Source organism: Scylla paramamosain, chromosome 24 (genome assembly GCF_035594125.1).
Source record: "Scylla paramamosain isolate STU-SP2022 chromosome 24, ASM3559412v1, whole genome shotgun sequence".
NCBI classification, from domain to species: domain Eukaryota; kingdom Metazoa; phylum Arthropoda; class Malacostraca; order Decapoda; family Portunidae; genus Scylla; species Scylla paramamosain.
The window spans coordinates 12,345,828-12,368,093 of record NC_087174.1 but is presented as its reverse complement, the minus strand read 5'-3'; the positions used below and the strand labels follow the sequence as shown (position 1 = coordinate 12,368,093).

The window sequence follows — 22,266 nt, the reverse complement described above, 5'->3', positions numbered from 1 at the left end:
GTAGTGTGAAGGAGATAAGCAGACATGATTTGTGCTATTGAGTGTTTGATGTTAACCTTTTCCAAACCTGATCCAGTCCCCTATTAGTTCCTCATAATAGAGTAAACAAGTCACATATACAACATCCTCTCTGTCTTTATCTTATCTCCCATACAATAACTATAGGAAATTAGCAGATTCTCTTTTTAAATATAGAATCTACAGCGATGTTAATTCTCCAAACTTGATCAGTCCTCTATTAGTTTCTCTTAATATAGTAAACAAGTCACATATACAACCTCCTACTGTCTTTATCTTACTCTTCACTCAATAACTATAGGGAATAAACAATTTTTTTTTTTAATATAGAGAGTGTGAACCGATGTTAACTCACCAAATTTAATCCAGTCTTCTATTAGTTCGTCAGTGTAGAGTAAATAAGAGTGAAATATGTAACAACCTTCCTACCTTAATCTTAATCTCTTTCCTAATAACTCCAGGAAATAACCAGATTCTTTTTGAAGTATAGAGTGTAAAACCATGTTAACTCCCCCAACTTGATCCAATCTCCCATTAGCTCGTCACAACACAGTGAAGTAAATAAGGTACAGTGAAGTCAGATGTGCAACCAGATGATTTGTAAACCTTCAGATAACGAAAAGTATCACCCTTAATTTGATAGAAGGATCCTTTAATACCATCCCAAGTATAAATCGAAGCTGCGTTGCTGAAAAAAGATTAGAAGATAAGTGCGTAGAGAAAGAAGGTGCAAGATTTTAGGGTATAAGGTGTTTAAGGACGCGCCTGAAGTATAAATCGATGCCGTGTTGCTGAAAAAGATTAGAAGATAAGAGTGTAGAAGATTCTAGGGTGTGAAGTGTTTAGGGTTTAAGTTAAGGTGTTGTTTGAGGTGCTAGCGTGTCTGGGTGTAGTGGGAGGTGTGGGGGACGGGTGGTAAAGTGCTAGGTAATGGTTGGGTAATGGGTAATGGGGTGACGAGGGAAGGGGCGCTGCAAGGCTGACGGGTGTAGGGGAAAGGGTCGTGTTAGGATGACGTGTCTGTTTTGTTGCGGTTGTCGCTAATTTCGTTCCGTTATCCTTGTAAGGTAATGTGTGGCGAGGGGAGAGAGAGAGAGAGAGAGAGAGAGAGAGAGAGAGAGAGAGAGAGAGAGAGAGAGAGAGAGAGAGAGAGAGAGAGAGAGAGAGAGAGAGAGGAGGGGAGATGTTGTTCCAGCATCATATGACTGAACATCACCGCATCACAGCTTAGCACATCACTTCACTTTATTTTCACCTACGACTCATCACCATAACGTTTGAAAGCACCACACCTCACATGACCACCATACCACGCCATCACACCACGCTAAACTTCACCACTTCGGTATCCTATTACAGTACCACACCACAGCACCACGCGACACTTAACGTCACCAGAACACCACTACATCATCATATTGCAATACTGAACCATGCAACACCACACGTTACTTCACCACACCACCACCACATCACTCCACCACTCTAAATTCACACCAACACATCACTATCTTATTACAATACCACAGCGTACCACTTCACAACACCACCACACCACACAACACTTACACCACCAACAGCCCGATAACCAACACCACAACACCAACAAACAGCCTCATCAATACTTCTACCTCTACCACTCAGCATGAACGACTATTAATCCATCACTCAGTCAGTCGTACAAGGGATACACGCAGAATATACACGTGTAATAGCATACCTGTGTCGTGGTGGCGCACTAGTCACTACCTTGCCTGCCCAAATGCGTCCCAGGGTTCGAATACTTCACCTGAGAACGCTTGGTACTTACCTGGCGCTCTTCCATTCATCGCCTAGTTGCTGGTGAGTGAGTGTAGCACCTGTGGGGAGGAATCTCAGGTGACATGGTGATGCTGGGGATTAAATGCCACGGGGTCAGAGGTCAAGGGTGCGAGGTGTGTTGTGGCTAAGAAGGTTGATGCATAAAACACTGCTGCTGCTGCTGCTGCTGTTACTACTACTACTACTACTACTACTACTACTACTACTACTACTACTACTACTACTACTACTACTACTACTACTACTACTACTACTACTACTACTACTACTACTACTACCACAAACACACACATACACAAAACAGAACCAATTCCATGCATGTTCAGTCATTTTCTCCTCCTCCTCCTCCTCCTCTTCCATGCTGACAATGGGCGTGATGGCTTAAGAACTGAGTAAGACCACCATCACCATCACCATAATCACCACAACCACCACCACTTGCATGCTGACAGAAGCGGTGGCGGGGTAAGGCTGTGTGAGGACCGTCAGCCGCAGCAGCTCAATGTTTGGGCCGCTAATGAGGCAAACACGGGGCGACGAAGCTGCTGACACCATCTCCTTTTTTCGTCTTAGTTCATGTTTCGCTCCGAGTCTTCTGGTGACACGGTGGTGGTGGTGGTGGTGGTGGTGGTGTGTGTGTGTGTGTATGTGTGTTTTGGTCTCACTTGTTCTGGGTGTGTTTCTTTTGCTTAGGAGGTCAGGAGGCGACATTAGAATGTGTGTGTGTGTGTGTGTGTGTGTGTGTGTGTGTGTGTGTGTGTGTGTGTGTGTGTGGAGAAAGCTAGTGCTGTTGACAGGAGCGGTGTGGATAAAGGAAGAAGAAACAAGTAAAAATAGAGGATAAAAGAGTAAACGTATGTAGAAAAAGATGATAGTGTAGGAGAAGCTTAGAGACAAAGGAGAAGGAAAGAGAAAGGAGGAAGGAAGGAGGAAAAATTAAGAGAAGGAAATTAAGTAAAATATTCGAAAAAACGCGACAAATGATAATGATGATGATTATGATAATAATAATAATAATAATAATAACAATAACAATAACAATAATAATAATAATAATAATAATAATAATAATAATAATAAATGTCACTTCTACGCTGGTGTGAGGTGAATTTGGTCTGGTTAGTTAAGGTTAAAGGTCTGATCATTAGTAGCAGTAGTAGCAGTAGTAGTAATAGTGGTGGTGGTGGTGGTGGTGATAGCAGCAGCAACAGCAGCAATAATAGTATGAAGGAGAGAGAGAGAGAGAGAGAGAGAGAGAGAGAGAGAGAGAGAGAGAGAGAGAGAGAGAGAGAGAGAGAGAGAGAGAGAGAGAGAGAGAGAGAGAGAGAGAGAGAGAGAGAGAGAGAGAGAGAGAGAGAGAGTTATGGTAATGGAATAGTAAATTGATGAAGGTCTTGGCGAAGAAGAATGAGAGAGAGAGAGAGAGAGAGAGAGAGAGAGAGAGAGAGAGAGAGAGAGAGAGAGAGAGAGAGAGAGAGAGAGAGATGGGGAAGCTCCTTTTTGCAGAGAGAGAGAGAGAGAGAGAGAGAGAGAGAGAGATGGGAAGCTCCTTTTTGCTCTCCATAACCAGACTCGTTTGGTGGCGTCTGGCGTCTGCCGTTCGTTCTAACTTGGCGGAGAACGTTCCCTTCTGCTCTCCTTTATGACTCTGGCGTTCCTGTGGGCAGCGGAGCGTTCCACCTTTCCCCCAGTCTCTCCAATGCTCCTCCGTCTCCCTGGTAACGTCCCTCCCTCCCTCCCTCCCTCCATCACGCCAGCCTGCTCAGTGTTCACCCAAGCCCAGCGTCTCCACCTGCAGGCTTCGTTAAGTCTTGCAGTGTTTTTGCCGCACTCAAGGCCGCGTGACGTGGGGTCGTGCTGGAGGATCACCTGAGGGAAGAGTGCTGGGGGTTTACTTGTGTTTAAAGGTTGGGAGGTTACTTATTGTGCCAGGATATAAAGTTTTAGTCGAGAGGGCACCTGAGGGAAGGGTACTGGCAGTTTATTTGTGTTTAGAGGTAGGGAGGTTATTAATCGGATCAAGAAGTAGTTTTAGTCATGAAGGGACACCTGAGAGAGAAGTGCGTGGTGTTTTACTTGTGTCTAGTGGTAGGGAGGGTGAAAAGGTTGGGAAATGATGGGTATTTATCACCAAATAGCTCTTTGTTTTAAAGACAGTGGTGAAGGAGGCCTAAGAGAAGAATGCAGTGGGTTATATAGTGCCCAAGAAATGTTTTAGATGTAGTCTTGAAGGGAAATGACCAGAAGGAAATATGCAAAAGGTTTTACTTGTGTCTGGAGATAGGAAGGATAAAAAATACACTGAGAAACGAAAGATGGATAGGAAGGAAAGTTATGTGAGTGTGTTGAAGGAGACCTAGGGGAAAAATATCATGGGTTTTCATATATTTAAAGGTAAAAAGGGTTAAAAATGGGAAAAAAAGTATTTATCAGGCAATAAGTAAAGGCAATAAGTAAAGTTTTAGAAATATTCCCGAACGGAGACCTGAGGGAAGGGCGTTGAGGTCATTATTTGTATTTAGAGAGAGGAAGTTTTCATTTCAGTGCAATGATAAAAAGGTGAAGGAAGGAAGATTGATATCCAAGAAGTAAAATTTTAGAGATGTCCTGAAGGGAGAAAAGATCACTATTTTTATTAGTATTTATATGTGGAATAAGACGTGATATGGTGGTTAGTAAAATGAAAAATGTGTGAGGCTTTGTGTAAAATTTTAGAGAAAGTAATGAATAAATACGAGATAATAGTTGGTTTTATTGAGATTTACGCTTGGAAATAGTCGGAATGTGCTGATTAATACGATAATAAAGGAAGGGATAGGGAGGAAAGAATATTTTTTTTGTGAAACCTCCGATGGAAAATTTTAGAAGACGCTGCTTTAGGTGTTTGTGTGTATTTATAGAAAAGACCGGTATTCTTCTCCTTATTTTGTATTTGCTTACACGTGGGAGAAGCAGGAAGGTGTTGATTAATGAGATAAGAAAACGAGAGAAAATAAAATTGAGAGAGCTGGGAAGTAAAATTTAACGAGGCAAGGCTTAGGGATGTTCTCGTGTGTGTTTTTCCTTCTCTCTCTGCCTCAACATTTTCCGTGCGGCTTGAACACTTCCACCTGGTGTATTTTTCTTCTTCCTCTGACTCTTTACCTTTTTTCTTATTATTCTGAGTCTTTACTTCTTTCTTTCTTATTCTCAGTCTACTTTTTTCTTCTAAGATCTAATTTTTTGTTTTCTATCGCTATGACTGGTTTTTTCTTCCTCTGAGGCTAAACTACTTTTCTTTCTCCAACATTTATCTTTTTTTCTTCTTTCTTTGATACTGAAGTTTTATTTTCTTCATGAGACAACTTTTTTCTTGTGATACTTATTTTTTTTTACTTCTCTGGAATTCAACGATTTTCTTTCTTAGTCTTACTCGGTTTCCTTTTTTCCTATAACTTTTCTTCCTAAACTCAATTTTTCCTCTATTCTGACTCAGTTTTATCTTCCTCATACTGAACAGATTTTTCTTCTCAGAAAATCAGCTTTTCTTCTTCCTCCAACTTAACTTTCCTCCCCCCCCCCTCTCTCTCTCTCTCTCTCTCTCTCTCTCTCTCTCTCTCTCTCTCTCTCTCTCTCTCTCTCTCTCTCTCTCTCTCTCTCTCTCTCTCTCTCTCTCTCTCTCTCTCTCTCTCTCTCTCTCTCTCTCTCTCTCTCTCTCTCTCTCTCTCTCTCTCTCATCGTTCCAGATCCAATTATCATTTTGTCTCAGTTTTTCCTTCATCCTCCAACTTTATTTTTTTTTTTTTTCCCTTATAAACTTAACTTTTCCTGTACCTCTGACTGAGCTTTTATCTTCCTTCTGCGTAACACATTCTTCTCTTTACACTGACTCTATTTTTACTTCCTCCAGCTTAACCTTCTTCCTTATAAACTCTGCACTTTTTTTCTTTCTTCTTCCTCTTCACATTTTTTATTCCCAGTTCTCGGAGCAGGATCGTGAACACCCGTGAGGCAGCGGTGGGTTGGTTAGCGGGGGCAATACTAGCACGAAGGGAAGGGGGTAAGTTTCACAATACTTGAGACATGTTTCGTATCTCCTCGTCCGCGCCGCTTCTGTAGCAACGCTCAGCCGAGGAAGACCCGTATTTTGAAAATCTCTAGCTAAAGTTACACGGATTTTCAATGATGTTCTCGCGGTTCTAGTGACAGATTAACAAGATTTATTAATTATTAACAGGAGAAACGCTCTTGTGAAGCCTCCCAATCATCTCTGTGGCCTTTGGAAGAGAGATCGACCCGTATTCTGAAACACTCATCAACATTTAAAAGGCTCTAGTTGAAGTTACACGTGTTTTTAAGGATGTTTTTACGATTCTAGCAACAAAATATTAAGATTCCTACATTTTTTTTATACACTATTAGTAAGAGAAACACTTGAGAACGCGGTTAATCATCTATGTGGCCTTTGAAAATATTCTTGGTGGGAGAGCAAAGCGTTTCTTATGGCGGGTATTCTGAAGCACTTTTGACTGCACCTCCACTACATCCAAAAACCTCTAGTTCAGATTACACGGATTTTCAATGATGTTTTTTTACGGTTCTAGTGAGAGATTAACAAGATTTCTACCTCACTAACAGGAGAAACACTCTAGGGAACCCGGCTAGTCATCTCTGTGGCCTTTGAAAACAGTCGCAGTGAGAGCAAAGCGTTTCAGAATACAGGTCATAGTGAGGCAGCGGGAGAGGAGGGGGTGGATAGGGAAAGATCATGAAAAAGTGTGCTACAAGTGTTCTCGTGCGCCATCTTTTAGCAGGCACGGAAACTGTTCGTCATGGTGTCTGGGTTCTTCTTGGTGGTCTTATCTCTCTCTCTCTCTCTCTCTCTCTCTCTCTCTCTCTCTCTCTCTCTCTCTCTCTCTCTCTCTCTCTCTCTCTCTCTCTCTCTCTCTCTCTCTCTCTCTCTCTCTGAAATAACATGTTAGTTTTAGTAGAGTAAATAAGATAGAATTGTTAGTGATGTTTGCCTTGCTACGATCTTATTCTCTCTCTCTCTCTCTCTCTCTCTCTCTCTCTCTCTCTCTCTCTCTCTCTCTCTCTCTCTCTCTCTCTCTCTCTCTCTCTCTCTCTCTCTCTCTCTCTCTCTCTCATCAACCATGAATCTGCTTCTCGGTAACGTGGAATGTTTAAGAAAAGGAGCCAAATGCAGCCTGCCTGACTTGAGCTTGGCAACGGACGGAACTTTAGCATTAAATCATTCTTGCCAAAAACGGCGCGAGGGAGTTGAGATAGAAACATTTCCATCCTTGATAAAAGCGAGAATGAACCAAAAAAAGGAAAGAAAATAGCGTACAAGTAAACGTTTGACTGACCAGAAGGAGGAGGAAGGAGGAGGAGGAGGAGGAGGAGGAGGAGGAGGAGGAGGAGGAGAAGGAGGAGGAGGAGGAAGAGAGGGAGACTGAGTGAGTGAGAGAGAGGGGAAAAAAATGTAAACAAGGCTAAGAAAACATCGTAAGAATCTGCGGAAGAGGTGAAGAGAGGCAATTTGCGCCATAAAAGGGGCCACGGTAAGGAAACATGAGTCCAGTTTGGTAGTAAATCGACAATAATTGGAAAGATAGCATTGGGTGGTTCCTGATTCTTGGCCATCTTGTGAGCCTGCGCTGAAGAAACACTGGGAGTAGCAGGAGGAGGAGGAGGAGGAGGAGGAGGAGGAGGAGGAGGAGGAGGAGGAGGATGGTCAGAAGGGGTTAGGAGGATTTGAGAGAGAAAGAGCAATGAAGGAAAACGGACAGAGGAGGAGGGGCAAGATGAGGTAGAAGAAGAAGAAAGAAAAAAGAACAGAAAAAAAGGAGTAGAGGGAGGAGAAAAAGAAAAGAAAAAAAGAGGAGAGGGAGAAGATGAAGAAGAAGAAAAAAAGAAAAAAATAGTAGTGGGAGAAGAAAGAAAGAAGAAAAGAGAAAAAGAAATGGAAAAGAAAGAAAAAGAGAAAAAAAGAAGAGAGGGAGAAGAAGAAAGGAAGAAAGAAAAAAAGAAGGGAAGAGAGAAGCAGAAAAAGAAGAAAGGAAAAAAACGAGAGAATAAGAACAAGAAAGAAGAAAAAAAGAAAAAGAAGAAAAGAAGAAAGGAAGAACAACAACAACAACAACAACAACAAAAACAAGAGAAGGAAGAAGAAAAGAGAAAAATAAAGTAAAGGGACAGAAGAAGCAAACAGAAGAACATAAGAACCTCGAAACATTAGAAAACAAGAGAAGCTGCAATAAGCCATCAGACCTACACGTGGCAGTCCCTGTTAGAAGAGGAACAAACCGTAGAGGAGGGAAGGGGAGGTTGAGGGAAGGGCTCAGGAGGTGACAGAGAGAGATCAGTGGAGACTTCAAGGCAAGATAACAGACACTGGGAACTCCTTTGGAATATTTGAGTGTCGCTTGGTGTATAGAGGCATTGAACGGGACTTCCCAGAGAGAGAGAGTGAGAGAGAGATTGTAAACACAGCAGCGTCTCCCTGACCACACTAAAAGACACCGCGTTCTATACCCTTCTCCCTCTCTCCCTCACCTCCCTCTCACCTCTCACATCCTCACTCGACTCTTCCTTCATCACACGTCTTGTCACCCTATCTCCAGCCATCTCTCACTTCTGTCCACCTCCCCTGCCATAGAGAGAGAGAGAGAGAGAGAGAGAGAGAGAGAGAGAGAGAGAGAGAGAGAGAGAGAGAGAGAGAGAGTAATTCCCCCACTGTGGCTGTTGTCTGGCATGAGGCTGCACATTTTATCTCTATTCTCTACTCTGTTATATATTTATTTTACGAGACTCTGCATAATGAGACCTGCACCCAGAGAGAGAGAGAGAGAGAGAGAGAGAGAGAGAGAGAGAGAGAGAGAGAGAGAGAGAGAGAGAGAGAGAGAGAGAGAGAGAGAGAGAGAGAGTATGCAGTTATCTTGTTTCCCCGTCTCATGCCTTGGTAAGGAAACGTGAGGGGTAAAAATGAGATATGAGGTGTTCTTATCTCCTCACCTGGTCCTCTTACCCTCTTTCCTCTCCTTTCTTCTCTTCTCCTTTCTCTTGTTACCATCTTACCTCCTCCCTCCTTCTCACCCTCACCTCATTTTTCCTTATCACTATAATCATACCTTTTCCTCTTCCCCTTCAGCCGGACCTCTTTTCCTTACATCACCACTCGGGTCGTTCCAACTTTGCTCTTCTTTCATCTTCATCCTCACTTCTGGTTTCATCTCATCAGTACAGTCCCCTTGAGTTGAAAAATAAAGTTATTAACGATACTAAAATCAGTATTTAGGTACTTGAAATTAAATGAATCGAGAAAATTAATATAAATTCATTTATCAACACAGAAGACATTCTGATTTCTTTAATATTTTGTTTATTCATTTATTTATTTTCTCTTTATTTACGTCTGAGCTCAGCAAGGAATTTAACAGACTTTCACGCTTCATTTGCCGAGTTGTCTTGTGTTTCCTTGTAACAGTGAGTTGCAGGCTCGGGAAGGCAGTGCACCAGAGGACATCGTGTTGCATATAATCAAGTTATATAAAGATGCATATACATGAATTAACGTAAGGAACATATATATTCATGTGATTCCACGCTTCAATGCATCGAGATAACAGAGAGAACATTTAACTAATATTCCTGTTCTTGTTCTTCCTTGCAACCATACACACAAATTATCGCAAGGAACTCATGTTTATTAATGTATTTCTCCGCTTCATTGCACCAACAAAGATAACACTGAAAGAACATTTATCTGATATTCCTGTTCCTTTTCTCTGCAGCGTTATTTTATGTGAGACGGGCACGGCACTGGTCTGGGGCAACCAAAAGTTATAAAAAAGATCCATTGAAGGTGACAGACTGTATAAAGTATAGTCAAGAAAGGATCATCCAAAATTTGAGAAGTGTCTAGAAATGTTCCCCTTCAAACAGTTCAGAGGAAGGGTAGGAGGAAATACAGAAGCAGGTAGGGAGCTCCAGGGTTCTGCTTTTCCTCCCACAAGAGCAGTAGAATCTTTAGCAGCATAAAAAAATCAATGAAAAAGATGCATAAATGAATATATAAATGAAGGATCGCCACCGCTACTAGTTTATGATAATTTTCTGGTCAGCGAATGAAGAAAAAAAGAAGAGTTGGTAGAATTTTACGAGAAGGGAAAAATGCATATATAATTTGCTCTATGTTCTTAATTCTTGCACTGATGGGAAAGTCTTCTTCTTAACTCTCCATTGGTTTTTAGATATTTTTACTTGACGGTCTTTAAAAAAATAATAAGTTAGGAAACACAAAATTCTTGATGTATTTTTACATTGCAGCATCTTAAAAAGTTCTGTAGCCGAGAAAATTTTACTTATTTTTACAACAGTATTAAAAGTAAGGAAAATTTGTCCCTCTTATTCTAAATCACGGAAGTATGAATCTCTCTCTCTCTCTCTCTCTCTCTCTCTCTCTCTCTCTCTCTCTCTCTCTCTCTCTCTCTCTCTCTCTCTCTCTCTCTCTCTCTCTCTCTCTCTCTCTCGTGTTTATTTTGCGTGAAATTTGATTATTTGTAAATATGTTGATGTCTCCATCCTTCAGTTTTTTAAGTCATTTTTTGTGTGTGCGTAACGAATTAAAAGCTACGGCAAAACACACGAAGGTATTTACACGAGGATGCTTTACACACACACACACACACACACACACACACACACACACACACACACACACACACACACACACACACACACACACACACACACACACACACACACACACACACACACACACACACACACACACACACACACACACACACACACACACACACACACACACACACACACACCTGGTCTGACGCAACAGGTGAGCATGATTGCCCTTAGGAAAACATGTCCGCTTAGTCTATACACGAGAACATATTTTATGCTTACATGCTCCAGCTGTGTGTGTGTGTGTGTGTGTGTGTGTGTGTGTGTGTGTGTGTGTGTGTGTGTGTGTGTGTGTGTGTGTAACGGATAGCTTTAGAACAATCCACACACACACACACACACACACACACACACACACACACACACACACACACACACACACACACACACACACACACACACACACACACACACACACACGCACGCACGCACGAGAGAGAGAGAGAGAGAGAGAGAGAGAGAGAGAGAGAGAGAGAGAGAGAGAGAGAGAGAGAGAGAGAGAGAGAGAGAGAGAGAGAGAGAGAACTGGGAAATGCGCATTGATTGCAAAATATCAACATCTCCTCTCGCCCTCCATCCCTCCCTCTAACCTCCACCTCTCCCTCCAACCTCCACCTCTCCCTCCGCCCCCTCCACTCCACCCTCTTTCCATCACTCCACTCTACTCCACCCGATCTTCCTCTTCTTTACCTCACCCATCATCCCCTCCTCCTCCTCCTCCTCCTCCTCCTCCTCCTCCTCCTCCTCCTCCTCCTCCTCCTCCTCCTCCTCCTCCTCACCAATGCTAAACACGATTCCTTTCCACTTTAAACATTTGCACTCCTCCCAGTTCGAGTCTCGTATGTGGATTTTTTTTTTTTTTATTTTTGCTTTTAATTCCTTCTTCGTTAAATTTCTTGGTGCTCTAATTGGATTTGTTTATCATCCGCTTGTTTTTTTTTTTCATGATTCTTATTTTCTTGTAAGTTATAAAGTGTGCAGTACTGAGGTGTAGTTCTCTCTCTCTCTCTCTCTCTCTCTCTCTCTCTCTCTCTCTCTCTCTCTCTCTCTCTCTCTCTCTCTCTCTCTCTCTCTCTCTCTCTCTCTCTCTCTCTCTCTCTCTCTCTCTCTCTCTCTCTCTCTCTCTCTCTCTCTCTCTCTCTCTCTCTCTCCCGGACTTGCAACACGCGTTGATCACCAGAAATAACGTTCACCTCATACCGAGGAAGAGAGAAACTTGTAACACTTCGACCCCTGTGCTGTGACTCCTCCTCCTCCTCCTCCTCCTCCTCTTCCTCTTCCTCTTCCTCTTCCTCTTCCTTTTCCTCTTCCTCCTCCTCCTGCTCCTTCTGCTTACCAATCCTCATCTTGGTCACCTGAGAGAACTAAACCGCAGCATTAGAGAGAGAGAGAGAGAGAGAGAGAGAGAGAGAGAGAGAGAGAGAGAGAGAGAGAGAGAGAGAGAGAGAGAGAGAGACGCCCTAGTGTACTCAGGTGCCCGCAAAAAGTCCCCTTCTTGTCGGTGACTCTTACATTACGCGGCTCACTTTTCGCGATAAGTTGTCAAGATTGGCTTGGTTTTTCGGGAGGCCGCGACCGTCAGGTGTTTAGAGAGATGATTTGCGGTTATTGGGGCGCCCGGCAGACAGATTACAGTCGTCAGGCACATTTTTCCACAACCATCTCCTATCCGCACTTCACGTCCCATTCCACTCCACTTCCACTCGTCTTATTCTATGGTATGTATTCAAAGACGTTTTGCTGTTTCACCACGACTGTTTTCAAATGCCACAGAGATACTTAGCTACGTCAAGAGTATTTATCCTGTTAATAATGCAGAAATCTTGTTAATCTGTCACTAGAACCTTATACACACTCTTAAAAATCCGTACATCTTTCACTACTTAGGAACTTGAAACAAGTGGAGGTGCAGCGCAAAAGTGTTCCTTCTTGTTCCTCACCGCTGTTCAAGTCTCCGTGTGGCTCCTCGCTAAGACCACGCAGTCCTTCGTTCATGCTTCACTGGCTCCGCACGATACCCAGTCCCCAGCTGTCCCAGAATTCGCAGTTTGCCGCATGTCATCGCAGTCTTGCAGAGTTTACCGTGTCTTCCTACATGACCAAATATTCAATAAGTGTTTTTTTGATGAGTTTCACTTGAATTGGTGGAAAAAAAACGGTATGTTAGTGATGTAGCACCTGACCTCTCCCTTGCTCTCCCTTTTTTCTCTCACTTCCTCTCTTTCTGTCGGCTTGTCTTGAAGAGTCAATGCGTGTTATGATGAGTTTCGCTGGAATTGGTGGAAAAGGATATGTTCGTGATGTAGTGGCCTGATTGATCTCTCCTTTCCTCTCCCTTTCTTTCTTCCCTTCCTGTCTCCTCTCGGTGCGTCCTTCCTCTCCCTCTCTTTCTTCCTCCCTTATACTCTCGGTGCGTCTTGAAGAGAGGACCTAGAGAGGTAACCTGCGTGCTGGAGGACAGATTGGTGATTGTCGAAAGGAAAAGTAGAAGGTTGAACTCGCGCCAACAGGATGCTGCCGCGGGGTGGTAGTGAGTCTGGGACGTGGCCACGCGCACCCGCCGCCCCAGGACCCACAGTGAGGGGGCATGGCGAGGGCGGCGCTGATCCTGCAGGAGATAAGGGACCTGATCCTCTCCCTCCACCCCCCTCAAGGGACTTGAAGGAGCCTGTACCCTACTGACGCTGTAGACTCGCTCCTGCCTTGATGGACACGCCCCTTGTATGCCGCGAATGTTACTTCCAGGGGTGTGGTGATGCTGACGGTGGCACGTGTACTCTCCTCTCTGTACATTCCTTAGCATCCTCACCTCATCCTCCTCATCGCTACACCATACCTTACGTTCATCACATTTTGCTTTCTTCATCGCCTCCCTCATCATCTTACCTCAACATCCCTTACCTTCATCACCACAGCATCATTCCATCGCTTCCCTCTCCACCACATCACTACCTCAACATCCCTCCCTCACCATCATCTCCACAACATCCCTTGCCTTCATCCCCACATCACCTCCACCTCAACATTCCTATCCCACAGGCACCTTCATCACCACGTCATCACCCTTACTCCTTCATCACTTCTACCTTAACATCCTTCTCACATCACCTTCATCGCCTTCTTCATCACCACATCACCATCTCTACATCCCTCCCTCATCACCTCCGTTAGTATCTGTATCTCCTCTCTCCTTCACCGCCCTCGTCAGCACTCATACCATCAGCATCCGCACTTCTCTGCTGACGAAGGAGTCCCTGCGGTGTTGTGGCCTCGAGTCCTCTCCTGGGTTGATTTAATGTGCTAGCAGCGAGAGGAGCAGCGAGGTGGATGATTGAGCAGCGAGAGGTTGTGATGGACGGCGGGAGGAGGGGCGGGAAGACACGGGGCAAGAGGCGCTGGGAATTACAATACACACACACACACACACACACACACACACACACACACACACACACACACACACACACACACACACACACACACACACACACACACACACACACACTTGCAAGGCGACTGAGGTGATGGCTTCAATTATGAAAAGCAAAAATATCTGAAGAACGAAACATTTGCCAGGAAACAGGAACAGGTTGTGAGGAGGAGGAGGAGGAGGAGGAGGAGAAGAGAGAGGAAGAAACATGAGTAAGTGAGTGGGGAATACTCGTAACACGTCTACTGCTGGCGGGTATTATGAAGCAAAGGGAGGAGAAACAAGGCAGAGGAGTGAGAGAGGCGAGAAAGGAAAGGAGAGGACAAGATTATAACTCTTGGAAATACGAATGTGAAAAAAAGTTGAGTGAGGCAAGAAAAGAATGACGAGAACACTGGTTCAGGGAGACGATCAGAACACATTATTACGAAGAAAAGAATGCATTAAACTCAGAGAGAGAGAGAGAGAGAGAGAGAGAGAGAGAGAGAGAGAGAGAGAGAGAGAGAGAGAGAGAGAGAGAGAGAGAGAGAGAGAGAGAGAGAGAGAGAGAGAGAGAGAGAGCAGCGTCACCTTTGCCTTCCCTGCGGCGGGTTATGCAGATTGCACGTCACCACACAATCAGCAGGCATTACCTGCAATTACCTGTAGTTCCGCCAGCAGGCCTCGGGCGGGGAAGGTTTGGGTCTGGGCAGTAGGGCGGCGTGGAGGCTGTGGAGGTGGTGGGGGTAAGGGTGGGGGTGTTGGGTCTCCATTGATCGCAAAGCTTGTCGTGTTGTCGTGTGTTCTCATAGCTAATCGACATCTCCTGCCGAGGTAACCCGAGCGGCGCCGTCAGGCAGCCTGCAGGCAGCGCGGCGCGGGGTGTGTTGACAGGAGGTGTCTGCGGCCTGTGGAAATGTAACGGCGATCAACGAGTGTCGAGTGTGCGTGGCGCTGTGACTTCTGCAACCCACGTGTTGGTGGCAGGGGGAAGGCGTCCTGCTGCAGTGCTGAGCTGAGAACCACGGAGCTCCATCCTTCCGCGGCCGCCGCTGCCCCCCACCGATAAGGTCGATTGTGTCGCTTGTACAGCAGATTCCTCGACCATTCCGGCCATTTGCATTTTTATAATCCACGATGCCGGCATGGTGTTGCCACCTGGACAGGGTTCAAGCCCCGGGACTCTCCAGGCACCACCTTGGGAAGAGGCGGGCGCTGCACCGTTGGACCAGAGCGAGGGGGGCGCGCGGGGCGTGTCAATAGAGCCCCGACGCGAGGGCCTGACGCTCCTCCCTCGGTGAACTTTAGCATTATCAGCCAGGCTGGCGGTGCCGCCTGGCGCCGCCTGCAAAAAATCCTAGCAGCTGGTGGCGACGAAACCCACATTTGGACGCAGGTAATCATTAATTACTTTTATTGCTTGGGTCCGTCGCGGCAGTCCAGTGTCCCGCAGTGACCAGCATGATGGCAGGCGGGCCGGAGCCTCCCGCCGCGGACAACCCGCACTTTGGTGACCAGCAGGACGCAGGTGGCGCTGAGCGGCGGCGCGGTGGTGTACCAGCCACGGCTGACGAAACTAACACCTACTATTTTTTTCTACTCCCAAAATTAAGGGCAGTGGTGATAACGTGAGCGTGGCCGCAACCGGGTCAGTGGGCGCCGTCTGCTGCTGCCGCGGCCTGCTGGGGAGGCGTCGCCCCGTGCCAGAAACAAATTATAAAAATCGTAGCGTAATACATCAACAATGCATCGGGGGGGAGAGAGAGAGAGAGAGAGAGAGAGAGAGAGAGAGAGAGAGAGAGAGAGAGAGAGAGAGAGAGAGAGAGAGAGAGAGAGAGCTGGCTGTTGCCGCGACCCGTGGGCGCTGGTGCTTCCTCGCCACCTGAGGTTCCTTTTACGTCCACTCTTTTATGTAGATAAATATGTTTTGTTCTCTCATTACGCGCCTCAATTGCATCGCGCTAACCGTTTCCGAGGCTCGGCAGGTGCGACGCGGGCAGCAGGCGCCGTGGGGAGGGGAGGGCAAGATCTTACGTTTCCGCGGCACCTGGCCGCCGTAGATTTGCTACCTTAGGAATCCGCCGAGTGTTGAGCAGCGGCCGCGGCTGAGGAGTGCTGTACCGCGAGGTGTTGTGCTATGCTGGTCTCCTGCTGCTCACGTGCGGCCTTGCTGTGTGACGTCGGCTACTACTACAGTAGGACCTGAGGGCCATCTACTGACCCACTAACTCGCAAGGTCCCGCCAGAGGTCAGCGGGGGCACGGAGCCGCCCTCCCGCCGCTCCTCTCGGCGCGGTACTCTCTCCGCACCTGCTGCACACTTGCCAATAAACTTTCGCTTCTTCTCGAGTGTGTGCCGCGATACTCTGCCGTGAGATGAGGCTCTGCTGTGTCCAGGGGTGGCCAGCTTGGCTACGCACACGCCACACGGGGGCCGCCTGGACCCTCAAAACACTGAGTAAGAGTTGGGTTTCCTCTCGCTTTCTGGTAACGCCGTGAAAGGGTGATGTAAGACGACATCTTAATTACCGCCAACCTTGCACCGACGTGTGCGCGCCCGCAGCGGCTGCAGCTTCATAAGGCGCCGCTGCTTGTGTGGCGCAGCACCGCATTCCCTCATCTGCCATGAAAAAAAAAAAATAGCTTAATCAAACAGGAAGAACGGAAGCAGTCGAGATTTGTGAGGGAAAATCAAAACCTGAGGCCTGCACAGACCTGAGGTTTTTATGTTGCATCACATCAGCTGTTTTTTGTCTCGATGTATCGGGGAACACGTCAGGCTGGAAGGCTGCATGGACTTAGGTTGTTTTGTTCCGCGGTAATGTTGTGGCGAGGTCACGGGCCGGGCACCTGTAGCTTGGGACTGTGGTTGCGGGAGAAGTGATGACAAGGCAGTGGCGGCGAGGAGAAAAAATAAAAAAGTAGGAGAATAAAGAGAAGAACTAGCTCAGGACAACCCCGGCTGGCTGAGTCTTGCAGGTCGACGTCCCTCGCGCCTTCCGATCAGCAACTTGGGAGTGAGTTGCACTTCTCAGAACCAGTTGACCCCACTTGGCAGAGAGGGAGAGAGAGAGAGAGAGAGAGAGAGAGAGAGAGAGAGAGAGAGAGAGAGAGAGAGAGAGAGAGAGAGAGAGAGAGAGAGAGAGAGAGAGAGAGAGAGAGAGAGAGAGAAAGCGAACTGGAATGAGAAAGGTGACAGCTGCTGTGGGTGTCTGGGTTCCCACGCCGAGGGTTTGGCCGAGGAACCGAGTCACTATAGAGAATTACAGCACGATTTGGGCATTCACGGATGTTTGGGGCTTGTCAGGAGTCTCAGAACCTGTCCTTGAGTACTCTCCTCCTCCTCCTCCTCCTCCTCCTCCTCCTCCTCCCTCCCTCCCTCCTCCTCCTCCTCCTCCTCCTTCCTTCCTTCCTTCCTTCCTTCCTTCCTTCCTTCCTTCCTTCCTTCCTTCGTGATTGTGACTCGGCCTCCCTTCTCCGTTCCCTTCCTTTTCTTACCCTGTTCTCTTCCCTTCTCTTCCCTCTCAATACCCACTCCAGATCGCATGCCAAGTTGTGCTCCAGTACCTGCCTCAACCTGCCTCAACCTCCCTCAATCCCTTAGGCCCGCCCCTCCCTTCTCTTCTCCCTCTCCCTCTCCCTCTCCCTCTCGTCTTCCTCTCCTCCTGCCACCTCATTTTATCGGAGTATCTTTTTATGATATCGTCGTACGTCAAACTCCCCCTCCTCCCTCTCTCCTCTCCCACATCACCACCACCACCACCACCACCACTATAAACTAAACCATAATGGATGTTTTCGTTTTTCTTTCGTCTTACTTTTTATTTTGTTAGGTTTTAATCGACAGCAAACACACACACACACACACACACACACACACACACACACACACACACACACACACACACACACACACACACACACACACACACACACACACACACACACACACACACACACACACACACACACACACACACACACACACACATCAAAACAGGAAAATTCCAGCCTTTTAAAATGAAAATACTCGTAAATCGTCGTTTACTTCATTTAGTCTCGTGTGGACTTCTAATTGCTGTCCTTCACTCCCAGAAGACTTACCTAAGATTTTACACCTGTGCAGGAGCCTCTATTGCACACCTGGAGAGAGAGAGAGAGAGAGAGAGAGAGAGAGAGAGAGAGAGAGAGAGAGAGAGAGAGAGAGGTTTTGGAAATCGGGCTTCAAACTTGCTGAGAGAGTGGTGTTGGCAAGATAATGTTTGTGGGAGGGTAGGGGGGAGGGGCCAACAACCGCGACGTCTCTCTCTCTCTCTCTCTCTCTCTCTCTCTCTCTCTCTCTCTCTCTCTCTCTCTCTCTCTCTCTCTCTCTCTCTCTCTCTCTCTCTCTCTCTCTCTCGTGTGTCCGGTTAAATAGGAAGATCATTAAACCTTCAGTACCTGTCTTTACTTGTATTGCCGCCCACCTGTGCCTGGCTCCCCTGGCGATCTGTCTCCACTATTACCTGTGGGACTAATTGTGTCGCCGTGAGCCAGGCCAGGTGGCGGTGGGGGAGTGAGAGTTATTGGCTCATGGTTCTTTCTCTTTATCGTTCTCTTAATCGTTCTTAACTTTACTTCACTTTTCCTGATTGATGTGATGGGAAGATTTTGTGTGTTTATATATTGACTTTTTGTTTGTTTTTATTTTATTTTTATTTTTTTTGCTTATATTCCGCATGATTTTTTTTTCCTTTTATCGTTCTTAACTTTGTCTTTTCTTAATTAGTGTTATTATGTTCAGCTTTTTGTGTGTTTAAATTTTTACCTTTTTGTTATTTTCCATCGTATTTTTGTATTTTTATGGCACATGATTCTTTCTCTTTATCGTGCTGAACCTTACTTTCCCTTTTGATTGTTATTATGTAAAGCGTTCGTGTGTATGATATGTTTTTTTTTTTCCTGTTTTTCATCCTTTTTTTGCTTCATGACTCGCATTTTTGTGTTTCTATGGTGTCTAATTTTTTCTTTATCGTTCTCGACCCTGGTTCATTTTTCGTATTGATTGGTATGTTAAACTTTTATATGTTCAAATACTGACTTTTTTCTAGTTACTCTAGTTTTTCCCCTTTCATGACGCGTATTTTCGCATTTCCATATCATCACCATTATCACCATCACCACTATCAACACCAATTACTTCCACAACCATCAACTAGCAACAGAATAAGCCACATATCAATAAACTTCACTAATTTATCATTTCTTCTCATGTCTTCACCTATTCTGACGAAGGAACGCCCAGATGAGGCCTTGCCCTGAGCGTGTGGGGCCGTGGGAGGCTGGAGAGCGCGGGTGTAATGGCCGTATGGGGCTGGGAGGACTTGTGTAGGCGGGGAGGGCGTGTGTGTGCGGGGAGGGTGCTGTGTGGGCGGGAAGGGCGTGTGTGGGCGTGGGCTTCAGGCTCGTGGGAAATATTGAGGGCTTGGATGTCAGTCTGTCTTTTTTTATTTTTTTACTTTTTTCTCTCCTTTTCTTCTTTTTCTCCTCTTCCTCCTCCTCCTCCTCCTGTTGTTGTTGTTGTTGTTGTTGCTGTTGTTGTTGTTGTTCTTGTTCTTCTATTTTTTTTATTTTATTATTATTACTCGTTCTTCAGTATCCTCTCGGTTTCTGCCTAAATCTCTCTCTCTCTCTCTCTCTCTCTCTCTCTCTCTCTCTCTCTCTCTCTCTCTCTCTCTCTCTCTCTCTCTCTCTCTCTCTCTCTCTCGCTCTCGTGATAGGCTACAAGCGTGCAATGTATTCCTGCCTTTGTATATTACTGGCACATTTGTATAACTTGTATATTGCTTCGTCTTATCTTCGCTTTGTTTGATATTAATCGTGCTAATAATTCTGACGCGTGGTGTTAAGTATCTCTCTCTCTCTCTCTCTCTCTCTCTCTCTCTCTCTCTCTCTCTCTCTCTCTCTCTCTCTCTCTCTCTCTCTCTCTCTCTCTCTCTCTCTCTCTCTCTCTCTCTCTCACGGCCTCCCACAGCTGTGACCTCCACGTGACCCTGCCTCCTCCCACACCCCTGACACCCTCAACACCACCCCTGACCCTCCCCCACCCCCTCATCACTCCCTTATCACCCCCACACCCCAGCGCGGACCTTCATCACCTCCCTCACCTTCCCTACACTTTGTCTTATTTCGCATCACTTGTTTTCTTTCCTTATTATTTTTCTCTCTTTAATCTCTGAGCATCATCACTCGCTTGGTTCTTCAATAGATTTTAAGAAGTTTATGATGGTGTCAGAGAGAGAGAGAGAGAGAGAGAGAGAGAGAGAGAGAGAGAGAGAGAGAGAGAGTTACTTAGTTTAGGTCTTCAATAGAGTTTAAGAAGTTTATGATGGTGTTTTCATTATACTATTTGCCGAGAGAGAGAGAGAGAGAGAGAGAGAGAGAGAGAGAGAGAGAGAGAGAGAGAGAGAGAGAGAGAGAGAGAGAGAGAGAGAGAGAGAGAGAGAGGAAGGGTTGGGTGAGCTAAGGTTGCCTCGCGCGGTCACCTGTTGCTAAAAAAGTAATGAAAATATAATTCTCAAAAGATGACGAGGTAAACCATTGCAATCTTACCTTCCCTGTCAGTAATGGAGTGAGGCAGGTGAGGGGCAGGGGGAGACAGGTGTGTGTGAGGCAGATGAGAAAGGGAGAGGGAGACAGGTGATTGTGTGTGTGTGTGTGAGACAGGTGAGAAGGGGAGGGGGGAGGCAGATGTGTGTGTGTGAGGCCGGTGAGGAGGGTAGGGGAAGACAGGTGTGTGTGTGTGTGTGTGTGTGTGAGGCCGGTGAGGGGCATGGGGAGACAGGTGTGTATGTGTAAGTGTGTGAGGGAGGCAGGTGTGAGATGAGAATGGAGAAGATGGAAGAGAAAGGGTGTTTTTGTATGTGAGGTAAGACAGGTGTGTGTGTATGTGTGTGAGTGAATGTGAGAGAGGCAGGTGTTTAATGAGTGAGAGGAAAACGTGCGAGAGAAGAAACAGGTATGTGTGACTGTGAGTGAGTGCGGGAAGTGTGTGATGATGGTGAAAAGGTGGTGAGGCTTTTAAGAGGCAATATACGGATGTGTGAGTGTGTTAGGCAAGTGTTTCATGAATGCTGAAAGATAATAAGAGAGATGAGTGAGAAGATACAAGTGTGTGAGTGAAAGAGGTATGGGATGGGAATGAATAGAGGGAGGTGAGGCAGGTAAGGTATATACAGCTGCGTTTGATGCACGTATAGAAGGAAAGGGTGGAAGATAAACAGTGAATCAAAGGATACACGGGAGAATGGAATGAAGAAAGGACGTGTATAGGAAGGAATGTGGAGAATGAAATTGAGAAGAATGTGGAGGAAAAATAAAGTTAATAGGGAATAATGGAGAAAAGTGTCTACGAAGGAAGGATGTGAGAAAAGAGAAGTTGAGAGAGAAGAATATGAAAGAATATGAAAGAGAGGAAAATGTGTAGAAGAGTGAAGTTGAGAGAAAAAAGGTGGAGGAAAGTTAGCGTCGGAGAGAAAGAAGTTAAGAGAGAGGAATGTGTCAGAGAGTGAAATTAGGAGAGAAAACTGGAGGAAAGTCAGTGTTTGAGAGGAAGAGGGAGGGAAGGGAGGTATCAAAGACGGTGAGGAGAGGGAGAAGGAAGAAAAAAATGCATTGTTTAAGGTAGAAGGGAGGGTGAAGGGCAGGAAGGGGTGTGAGGGGAAGAAAGAAGAGATGTGTGCGAAAGAGGAGAGTAAACAATGTGTGTGTGTGTGTGTGTGTGTGTGTGTGTGTGTGTGTGTGTGTGTGTGTGTGTGTGTGTGTATTTTGTATGCACATTTTTTTAATATCTCATTGAATATTATTTGACTTTGTTTTTTACCTGGCGTAGACTCACACCTCAGAGAGAGAGAGAGAGAGAGAGAGAGAGAGAGAGAGAGAGAGAGAGAGTTAATGTGGAGGCAGCGGAAGGCGGGAACTCGTAAAGATAGAAGGTGTAAGTAAACCCTGCAATTGTTGGCACCGGAATGACAGGTTAATGGGGAACGGGAGCGTGTTCACCTGCACACTAACCTCAGATTCACCTGCGACTCACCTGTGATTCACCTGAGACCCACCTCTACACAGCCAGCCTCACTTCACAACTTCACCTTTCCATCCACTTTCCCAAACATTATATATTGACTCTTTATATATTTGCGTTTTTTCTTTTCTTTAGTGTATTCATTTGTTCTTTCCTTTTCATTCGCCTTATTTTTCATTTCTTTTTACCACTTTTTTTTCGTTAGGTTAATGATTTTTGTTTTCATTCTCATTAATCAATCTTTTTACCGTTTTTTTTCTTCGCAAGTTTAA

The 22,266-nt window shown here is 45.7% G+C and overlaps 1 long non-coding RNA gene across 1 annotated transcript in view; it reads left to right on the top strand.

Moving 5' to 3' along the window:
- The window catches only part of LOC135112743 (uncharacterized), a 48,161-nt gene that overhangs the window by 23,747 nt on the left and 2,148 nt on the right, over window positions 1–22,266 (top strand). The gene's annotated exons all lie outside the window — the stretch shown is intronic.